This window comes from Oryzias melastigma, linkage group LG2, assembly GCF_002922805.2.
Source record: "Oryzias melastigma strain HK-1 linkage group LG2, ASM292280v2, whole genome shotgun sequence".
Classification (NCBI taxonomy): domain Eukaryota; kingdom Metazoa; phylum Chordata; class Actinopteri; order Beloniformes; family Adrianichthyidae; genus Oryzias; species Oryzias melastigma.
Genome location: NC_050513.1, coordinates 20749590 through 20759912, shown reverse-complemented (window position 1 = coordinate 20759912; position 10323 = coordinate 20749590). Strand labels below are relative to the sequence as shown.

Below are 10323 nucleotides of genomic sequence, written 5' to 3'. Positions count from 1 at the left end.
TGTTTTATGTAAAGCACTTTGAATTGTCTCTGTACATGAAATGTGCTATACAAATAAACTTGCCTTGCCTTGCCTTGCCTTGCAGCACAGGCCAGGAATCTGGATGTTGATAAAGAAGAGATGGACCTTGGCTCCACCTATGTGGCTGGCTTAACTCGAGTAACGTTTTACCACGAGTAAGGTCGTCCACTGGGTTGTCTTTAGTGCAGACGTATCTCCAAGTTGAGCCTTCAGTGAGTTCTTGAATCTCAGCAATTCGTGTTCCCACAAAGACTTTGTAACGGCAGGATTCAGATTTGAGCCAAGTCAAGACTGTCATTGAATCGCTCCACAAAGTGATTTGCTGGGGGGATAATGACAGTTCAGTCATCACAACTTTAGCCAGTTGAGCTCCAGCTAAAGCTGCACACAGTTCAAGACGTGGCATGGACAGCTGTTTGCGTGGGCTCACTCGTGATCGAGCCATGACAAAGGCAACATAGACATCACCTTGGTTTCCTTCAGTGCGGATGTATGCCACTGCTCCATAGGCCCTTTCAGAAGCATCACAGAAAATGTGAGCTGCTCTTCTGACTTCCTTGGAATCAGCTTCTGAGGGAATGTAGCATCTGGGAATTTCAACCTGAGGAAGATGGATTAGTTCGCTTTCCCACTGCATCCAGACATTCAGCAAAGTTTCTGGTCGAATTGGTTCATCCCAGCCAACTCCCACTCTCCACAGATTCTGAATGAGGATCTTGGCTCTGGTAGTGAATGGAATGAGGTATCCAATGGGGTCGCACTGGGTTGCCATCACCTTGTAAACGTTCCTTAGAGTTGGTTGTGAATATGTGACTGGTCTGTGACGATATCCAAGGCAATCAGTTAGACAATTCCAGCGGAGGCCTAAGGCTGGTTCTTCCGGATCTTGACGATCCTTTGAAAGCCACAGTTCAGTACTTGCTGCTTTTGCTTCCTCTGGGAGATGTTCAACGACGGCTGGATTGTTGCTAGCCCACTGCCTTATGTCAAATCCTCCAGCTGAGAGCAACTTGCGCATCCGGTTGATTATGTCCTTAGCTTCATCAGCACTTGTGACACTGATTAAACAGTTGTCGACATAGAAGGTAGTTTCCACAAGGTTTTGAATATCTTCATGATCTTTGTTGTTGTCCATCACATGCTTCTGAAGGGCGTATGTGGCACAACAAGGGCTGCATGTTATTCCAAATGGCAAGACCTGCCACTCATACACTTGTGGTTCTTCTTCTCTCTTCAGACCTCTCCAGAGAAATTTGAGAAGGGGCTTGTCCTCTGGTAGCAAGCGAACTTGATGAAACATCGCTTTGATGTCACCACTTATTGCCACACTATGTTCTCGGAACCGAAGAAGTACACCGAGGAGAGTAGGACCCAGTGTTGAACCAGGCAGGAGTTGGCTGTTGAGGCTCTGTCCATGGTGCTGATAGGAACAGTTGTAAACGATCCGAGCTTTACCATTATGGTGAACAATATGGTGAGGCAGGTACCAGGATTCCATAAAACTGTCCACTTCTTCAGAAGACAGAGGCTTAGCGTATCCCAACTGTTCCAGTTTCTGTATTTCTTTACAGTTGGTCTGAGCAACAGCAGTGTCTTTAGCTAAGCGGTGCTCTGTGCTTCTTAGTTGTGGAAGAAGTGAATGCTTTGGGGCCCACAGTGTGGGGCTCCCCTTGCGTCGGAGGAGTGGAGTGGCGTAGTACCTTGTTACTCCATCCACAGCTACTTTGACGGTGCGCTGCTTTAACAGATCCAGTGCCTGCTGGTCCTCTTTGGAGCGTGTGGCACTTTTTGTGTTGATATAGGGGTTTATGTCAACTTCCCACAGACGTACAACATGTCGCTGAAGTTCAGAGTTGGGAGACATGGTGAAATGTTTGCTCACCGGAAGGATTCAGGTTGGCTGGACCTTGCAGTGCCCATCCAAGAGCAGTACACACAGTTAGGGGGCTCCCTGGAGGGCCGGCTCGGACCGGTTGGTTTGGAAGAAGCAGATGTGGGAAGTCTGAGCCGATGAGCATAAATGGTTGAACTTTGTCGACCATCGGGAGAGGAAGACCTTGTAGATGGGTGTATCTTTTTACAAGGGACTTGATGGGATAGCTATGCTCAGACAGGCTCAGTTCGTCTGCAGTGAAGGCATGATGAATGCTGTATCTTTGTTCAGGGGCTTGAGCCGGTGAGATGTCAAATGAGACGGCAGCTCCTTGAAGATGAATCACTTCATGGCGTACAGTACGCAGAGGCAATGTTTCTGGCTCTTTAGTTAAATGGAGCTGTTGGACTGCTGAAGGAAGGATGAGAGTCCTCTCAGATCCATCGTCGAGAATAGCAAATCCGTCTATTGATTTCTCAGCATTGTGCAGGTGTACCTTCACTAGTTTTAGCATCACCTTCTGTGGTCGATTTGGGCGATCAACATAGACGTTACTGGGAGTAGCAGAAACCATTAGCACTTTCTTTGAGTCTTGGTGACAAGCTTCGTGGAGCACAGTAAGGTGTTGTTGCTTGCACACTTGGCAGGGCTTCTTAAGAGTACATGTCTCTGGTGTGTGGTTCCTACCACACCTCCAACAGCCTCGGCCTTTAATCCACATGGAGATTTCTGCTTGACTTTGAATTTGGGGCACAGGCTGAGGTAATGTTCCCGGGTATTGCAGTATGGGCAGTATGGCTTCAGATTAGCTTTAGCCTTCGGAAACTTTGTGCTGCGCTCAGGCTCTGGAGTAGTCTTAGCATATTTCTCTGTGTTATAAAATACATTCGATGTGTGACCCTGTGGTTTTCTTTGGCTCTTCATGGGTTTAGGTTGGTCTTGGGACATTAGAGCTGCTCTGGATGATATCCGCTTCGCTTGGGATTTTAGCTGAAGCCAAGCAGAGAAGTCAGGGAGTGTGTAGGTCTGATCAGAGCCTGTCCTCAAAATGCTTTGGTTTAAGCTGTACTCCACAAACCCATCTCAATAGTTAGTAGGCAGTTTGCTCAGAAGTCTGTCGACATGAGAGCCACATCGCAGCTCGTAGCCATTCTCACCTTCAAGGGATCGAAGCATGCCCACTAAACTCTGGATTGACAGAGCAAAGTCGTCAAATGCCTCAGGGTCTCCAGCCCTTACAGGAGGTGAGTTTAGGATGGCACCCAGCTCGCTCTGCACCAGCTGACGTGGTTGTCCATATTTATCTTGAAGGGCCTGTAAGGCTGAAGTATATGGTCTTGGGTCGTGCATGTAGGCTTGAGCTAGCTTGTAGGCACTTGGCAGCTTCAGGTGGTCAAGGAGAACTTGATATTTGAACTGTTCTGTGAGGTGGGTATGCGTGTTGAGCAGATTATCCAAAGCCATCTTGAGCAAGGCAAAATCTGATTCCTTCCCTGAGGTGAAGTGAGGTAGAGCAGGTTTAGGAAGGCCGTAGCTTGTGGCAACTAGGAGCTCTAAGAGGTCTGTGCTTGGAGCAGCCTTGTAAAATGGGTGCGGTTCTGTTGCCATATGTGGCAAAGGAGGCCTCGCGGGGGAGGGGTAAGGCTGTGTACTGGCAGCCTTCATCACTGGCTGTGGAGGTGGTGCGTGTGTAGACACATGATTGTCCAGGGGTTGACTGTAGCTGGTAGGTTGATAATGGAATGGATCCATATACAGGCTAGTGGATGAGGGCAGAACATTTGTAATGAAAGCATCCACAGTTGGTCTTAACCCACTTGAAGGTGGGTTAAGAGGAGAAGCCATGGTGAGGTAAGAAGGCTGGGGTTGTGTGAGCCCCACCAGAGTAGCAGGTGCTCTCACCTGTGAAGCAGGCTGTACTTTTACAGATGGGTGAGTAGTGGAGGCAGATGGATGAATGGCTGAACCAGAAACCGGTGGTGAAGCATAGGTAGCTGAAGTAGAGTGGAACAGCTCATGTGCATGTGGTTGGATTGGTGGACACAGCTCTTTAGTTGAGGACCTTGGGTTCTACTCACATTCACTGAGAGCTCTGGAAGAAGGCAGGTTTTTACTTCCTTCTTCTTTCAGGAATGATGTGATAAGAGCAGCTTGAGCCAGTTCCATCTCCTTTTCCTTTAACTTCCGTTGCAGAATTTGGTTCCTGGTTATAGCTTCTTTGCTCTTGTAGGCCAACTCTGCTTTCTCCTCCAGCATACGTCTTTGCTGTTCTTGTACTCTGAGAAGCTCCTCTTTCTCATTGAGAGCATCTCTTGCTGCTTTATCAAGAAGATTACACTGTTCATCCACGAGCACCTGTTCTTCAATCTGCCTCTGCACCTCTGCTAGCTCCATGCGCTTTACCTGCTCCTTCAACATGGCTGTCTGTAGTTCAGAGAGACTTCCTCTACTGGATCTCGGAGTCGTTATGACAGCGCTGTTCTGAGAGTTTGGTTTGCTGCGACGGGAAGACACAGAGGATTTACTTGACCTTGTTTCCCCATGTGGTGGCAGTGAGAGCTGCTCTAGGTCAGTGACTCCATGAGTGGAAGCTGTTGCTCCAGGTTCTTCAGCTCTCCTGGGTAAATAACCAACTTCGAAATTTTGAAGATATGCTGGCAACTGTCTCTCCCGCTGGAGTCTACACTGAAAAAAATGATTCTGGCCTTTAGTAAAAACTTCATATATTTTTAGAGTTTAATTTAATTATTTTATATCATTTTTCCATTCTGCCAAAAATAATTTAAGTAATTCAAACTCATATTGTTTACTTTTTAAAAAAACATTATTAAATTGGTAAAAAGAAATAAAAAAAAATTATGTTCATCCAACCTGTAATGACATTGACTGATCTGCGCATGTGCACACAATGCAGCCGCCATTTTGGAATACAAGTCTGTTTGTCCAATGCATTGTACACAGAACAGAGACCAGGTGGAGTTATGTCTGGCTTTGGTAAGTACATTTTTCAAACTTTTTGAGATTTTAGTTTTATGTAAATGTGTTTTAGGCCACGAAGTTACTAGTCAGAAAAATACCTTGAAGTTTTGATTTAGCCAGTATAATTTTGTGTGGTGCTTGTGCGATAGCTAGCTTGTTTTGGAGACTTGGTAAAGCAGCTTAGAGGTCGCCTATAATGTAATGGCAGGTGTTCTAAGATCTAACACAACTATACTGTATCAGTGTGATCCCCAGCTTGAATAAGAGACTAGATGGCGGTTCTACCGTCAATTTGCGCGGTCACCCTGGCCGCAATCTTGCACCCCCTGCCGCTAGTTTACTAGTCAAAGTAATTTTGTAGCACCGCCATTTTTTTCTACCACTGGTTTTCCAGAGTAAAATGGAATTGTCTTAAAGTTGATTACATTTTCGCTAGTGTGCCCCTAATATAATGTCGACTTGCTATTTAGTGACAATATTATGCTTTATGTGGAGGAAATGCTGACAGAGTGCGCGCGCAGGTATGGGGGTGGGGTTGACGAAGCAGCGACCGCGGAGGACGTGAACAGGTTGTGGGACTCTGAGAGGAAAAGCGGGGAGATGGGGAGGCTTAGGCCCGGTCTGAATTATTCCCTTCTCCCTACCCCTCAATGTTAAGTGACAGTTTAAGTACAACCGGGATTATTATTTTTTACATTTCAGGAGGAGTCCAAAGTCCACCGTCTCGAGGCTAAACGGGGTCGCGCTGAGGAGCTCTTTTCTTCACGTGGCTGCGCTCTGAAGTGCAGACGTTTACATTTAAATGTAAGTAATGACTCTTTGTTGTAGCATGACTGTTTTAGTTATAAAGCGCTGCTGTTGTGTATATTCAAGCGCTGAACAGTGTTGCCAGAGAGTGTCAGTTTTCCAACCTATCAGAAAACCGCCGCACCCATCAAAAAAACCCGGAACTTCGCGGACACGAAGTGAGGGAGCGCGTGTCGGTGTTCCCTCACTTCTCCCCACGGAGAAGCGGCCGAAAGGTGCAGGTGTTTATTATTCAATGGAAGAGGATGCGCGCTCCTGGTATAAGGCACGAGCGACACTTCTCATTTGCATCATAAAGTACGCTGTCGCGTTACAGTGTTTTGTTCTGAAGAAAACAAATAACCTATTTATTTTGAGCAATATTCCAAAGTTCTTCTATGAATGTTCTACAAAGCATGATCAGAAGTGTTTTTGGTGAGTGGGACAGGTAACAGACATCCTCTGTGGAGGCAGGGCCTGAAGATGATAAAAGACAAAAGCATGGAAGTGGTGCCAAAATTAATACATGTAACTGTATCTGCAATTTTAAGAGTAACATTTTAAAGACCATTTGCTACTTGGCTAACAAATGTTTGCATCTTATGTTTTCTGATTTTCGCTATAAGTTATTCTGAATTTGCCATAAAAGCAAAGGTTTGAGGTGTGTTATAATGAGAACTTTAAAAAGCCACTTTATTGTGTTTTGATCTCTTCTTGTGGCACAATATCACAAATTTAGATGAAAATGTGGTCACCTGGTTACCTGGTTGGTGACCCCTGATTTAGAGTCACCAATTAACCTATGAAGCATGTTTTTGGATAATGGGAGGAACCCGGACTCCCCGGAGAGAACGCATGCACGGGGAGAGCATGCAAACTCCACACAGAAAGGTCCCCAATTGGTTTTTCTGTTTCAGGTCTCCCAGGACTTGAACCAGGGACCTTCTTGCTGTGAGGCAAGAGTGCTGACCACTGTGCATCTCTAATTTTTTTTTTCTTTTTCTCATTTTTTTCACAGACAACAACTAATGTTCATCACAAAAAGGGAAGCGGTTCTCACAGCATTTTGTTGCTACCTGGGGGAAGATGATGGGTGTCTAATTCATGAGTACAAGGTAATCCTATACAAGATCTTCATGTTGTTTATTTTAATGCCATCTTAACATTTATTTTTATTAAAACGCCATATTTCATGTTTATCTTTGTGGGTAACAAGTCATTTTTCACATAATTTTTAGAGATTTGTGTGGGTAGTTAGTTTTAAGCTGTTTTAATTTTAAGTTGTGCATGTGTAAATTATATTTTGTATTTTTTGAATTTCATAATTTTTGTTCTCATGCAAAAAAAATCTATTGTCTGAGTCACAAATCAAGAGTTACGCACAAATCAAGAGTAATGAATGCATAAATCAGGACAAGTCTATTCTCTCTCCATAAGTTTCCATCTACTACAAAACTGTGCCAATAATAAATTTGCTTATTGGACACACCACAATTTTGGGGAAAATAATCTAAATTTATCAACAAAAAAAGTTATGGAGCTTGGAGAAAGTGATTTTTGGGGCACATAGAAATTTACATATTTCACCAAACTGTAATGGAATTTGTTTTAATATCGCTGAACAGTATAGCTTTTCACTTAATTCCAACCCTCTACAGCAGAGAAGTTGGAAGATGCAATCTTTTCTTCTCTCGCAGTGCGTCTCTGCATGCTATAGAGGCAGATGGAGGTCTCTTCGTTTGGTTGTTGTGATATCGTACTGGCTCATTAATTCAAACAAAGTAATTTTTCCAAAGTTAGATTGAAAACTATTTAAAAAGAGAAATACTCAGAAATGCAAAAACAAAATGATTTCTAATTGGGTTTTTTTCTCTTTTGTAAGAAAATTTGCCGCACATAGATGTAAAAAACTAAAAAAAAAACATGACTTTCATCGGAGGAAGACTTCATTGTTTTTGTGTTTATTGTTTACTCAGGACATCCAGTGTGATGACATCCAGAGAGACATGGAGAAGCACAGCATGGGTGTTTGTCATCAAAAAGGAAGGCGCTGAAAGAGAAGATCCTGCAGATGTCGGCGTTTTCTTGAAGGTGTGATTCTACTGGAAAACCTGAGATCTCCAGCCAGAGCGTGAGCAGCAATGCTTGGAGGAATCTATGCAATGAACTTGGCTTACCCAGAAGAACGGAGATACCAGTATGAATCCATTCAGAAGGTGGTCATGCAAATGAATAGGGAAAAGCTTTCCCCAAAAGTCCATGGGTTCAAGAACAAAACTTCGCACAGGAACTCTGGAACACTGAAACCAAACTTCTGGATATGTCTGAGATGTTGGATGTGATTTGAAGACTGTTGGACAAATGACCAAAAAGCCTTCGAGGCTGCAATACCCAAAAGTTGTTTCATGTTGTGGAAGTTTCTTTTGTTTATATCAACATTTACTTTGGGGTTGTGGTTCCCATGTTGACTGTTTTATGATATTGTGTTGTATGTACAACTGCAAAATTCTTTATTTGTTTAGTATGATGTTTCATTTATGTCAAAACTCCACGCAGAACGTCATAGTTTAGAGAATGTTTATTTTTTACTGAGCTCTGCACTGATTATTGATCAGACAGAGTTGTGATGTTGTATTTACATTTTTTTTATATAACTTGAGGAGACATCTACTAATTAATGCTGCATTCTTGTATCCCGTTTTAAGTTTAAACAACCTAATAAGTCACTTTGACTTCCGATCAATATGATGACACATGTTTGGATTTGGGGTATTGTTTAAACAAAGCCTGATGAATGTTAGTTTAAAGAAATTGCTTGATATCAGATTTGTTAAATAAAAATTTTTTGATACTATTGTGTGTGTGACTGACAAATGTATTGTAACAGACACATTTTCACTCTGAAGAAATGGATGGTTTTTACCCAACAAACCTTTAAATAACAAGTACAAAAAAATAGGTAAACCTTGCTAAAAAGGAATAAGCTAAAACAACTGAAAAAACATAAGTTAACTTTACTCAAATTTATTAATTAAATGTGCAAACAGAAATAAAATAAATTAAGTAAACCAGACTAATAAGGAATAAGCTAAGAGTACTGAAATAATTTAAGTTGTATTTAATCAAATTTATTAATTAAAGCAAACTTACATTTTTTATGTTGGATTTACATAATTAATATTCGTGCAACACTCTTGACAAAGAAAAATTAAGTAAACCATACTAATAAAGAATAAGCTAAGACTACTGAAATAATTTAAGTTGTACCGGTACTTACTCAAATTTATTAATTAAAGCAAACTTATGTCGGATTTACATAATTAATATTCGTGCAACACTCTTGACAAAGAAAAATTAAGTAAATTGAAAAAGACATTTTTTTCAGTGTAGGACGCACTGCTGAATCTGCAGATGGTTGTTCTGACTCCATTTTAGTCTCCAGAAAGCTATAGATCCGGCTCGAAGGACTTATTAACGCACACGGCAGCAGCAGCAACATAAGTGGGGGTGCAGTCTCAAAACAGAAACTTACTCAAAAGGAAATTACGTCAATAAGTGTCTTTCAAAATAAAATACCTAATAAATATAAGAGACTTTCCTATACTGATCAAATCGTTTGGATTGTTGACATTCATGTTATCTTAAAGTGGACCAGTAAGGAAGTTATTAGAATGTTTTTGGGTCCAAAAGCTAACCACCCCCCTCCCCCCAGGATAATACATTTTCATTTACAGGTCATCATTTCAACTGAAAATGTCATCTGTCAGTTTCTCATCAGGGCGGGTCCACCTGACTGAATTTACCAAGTTCCAGCTGCATCACTGCTCCTGAACACACTTTTCTGTCTGATTTCAGGTTGGAGTACTGCAGTTTGTCAGAGATCAGCTGTAAATCTCTGAGTTCATCTCTGAAGAAGAACCCATTTAATCTGACAGAACTGAACCTGAGCTACAACAGGAACCTGCAGGATTCAGGAGTTGTTGATCTGTGTGGTTTTCTGGAGAGTCCAGACTGCAGACTGCAGACTCTGGGGTAAGACTCCATGTTCACATCAATATGATGACAAAGTTGTGTTGACACTAAACTGCAGACTTGAGGCTGACACTTCCTCATCACTTCCTTCTTCTCTCTGCTTTCATCTGAATGTGAAATCTAAATGGTCAGAAAATATGCTAATTTAGCCACGCCCATCAAACAGTCTTCAACTAATCAGCCACGCCCACATGGCTGTACCATAAGACGTGTCAGAAGGAGAACATGACCGGCTCTCCTTAAACAGATAAAGTGAAAGAGGTGTCAGTGACGGAGCTAGAACATTTTCTATGGGGTGGCGAGGGGGGGGCAAAGTCTTTGAAAGGGGGGCACATGAAAACAGCGGAGTGGAAGGCCATTGCAATTGAAAGGATCAAAGGCATGTATTTTATATAGTTTTATTATAGTTATTAATATGAAAACAGCAGTTCTTTTACCTGAGGTGGTATTTCTAAAGCTTAAAGAAGCTTCTATTGATGATTTCTGAACCCCCTGACACCTGAATTTATTTCCAACTATTAAAAAAATGTTTCTGTGTTTAATCATTTTAGATGGTAACTAGATAATTTTAGGTTTGTTGCTAATCAGCAAACAAGCAGCATCTACAGTATGAACCAAAGAAAACACCTGTT

At 42.2% G+C, this 10323-nt stretch overlaps 1 long non-coding RNA gene across 1 annotated transcript; it reads left to right on the top strand.

The window, feature by feature from the left end:
• The first annotated feature begins 5277 nt into the window (after positions 1–5277).
• Positions 5278–8066, top strand: LOC112140233. The gene is made up of 3 exons (XR_002918139.2): positions 5278–5677; positions 6678–6774; positions 7636–8066. It is a non-coding gene; the product is annotated as an uncharacterized LOC112140233 (long non-coding RNA).
• Positions 8067–10323: the final 2257 nt, after the last annotated feature.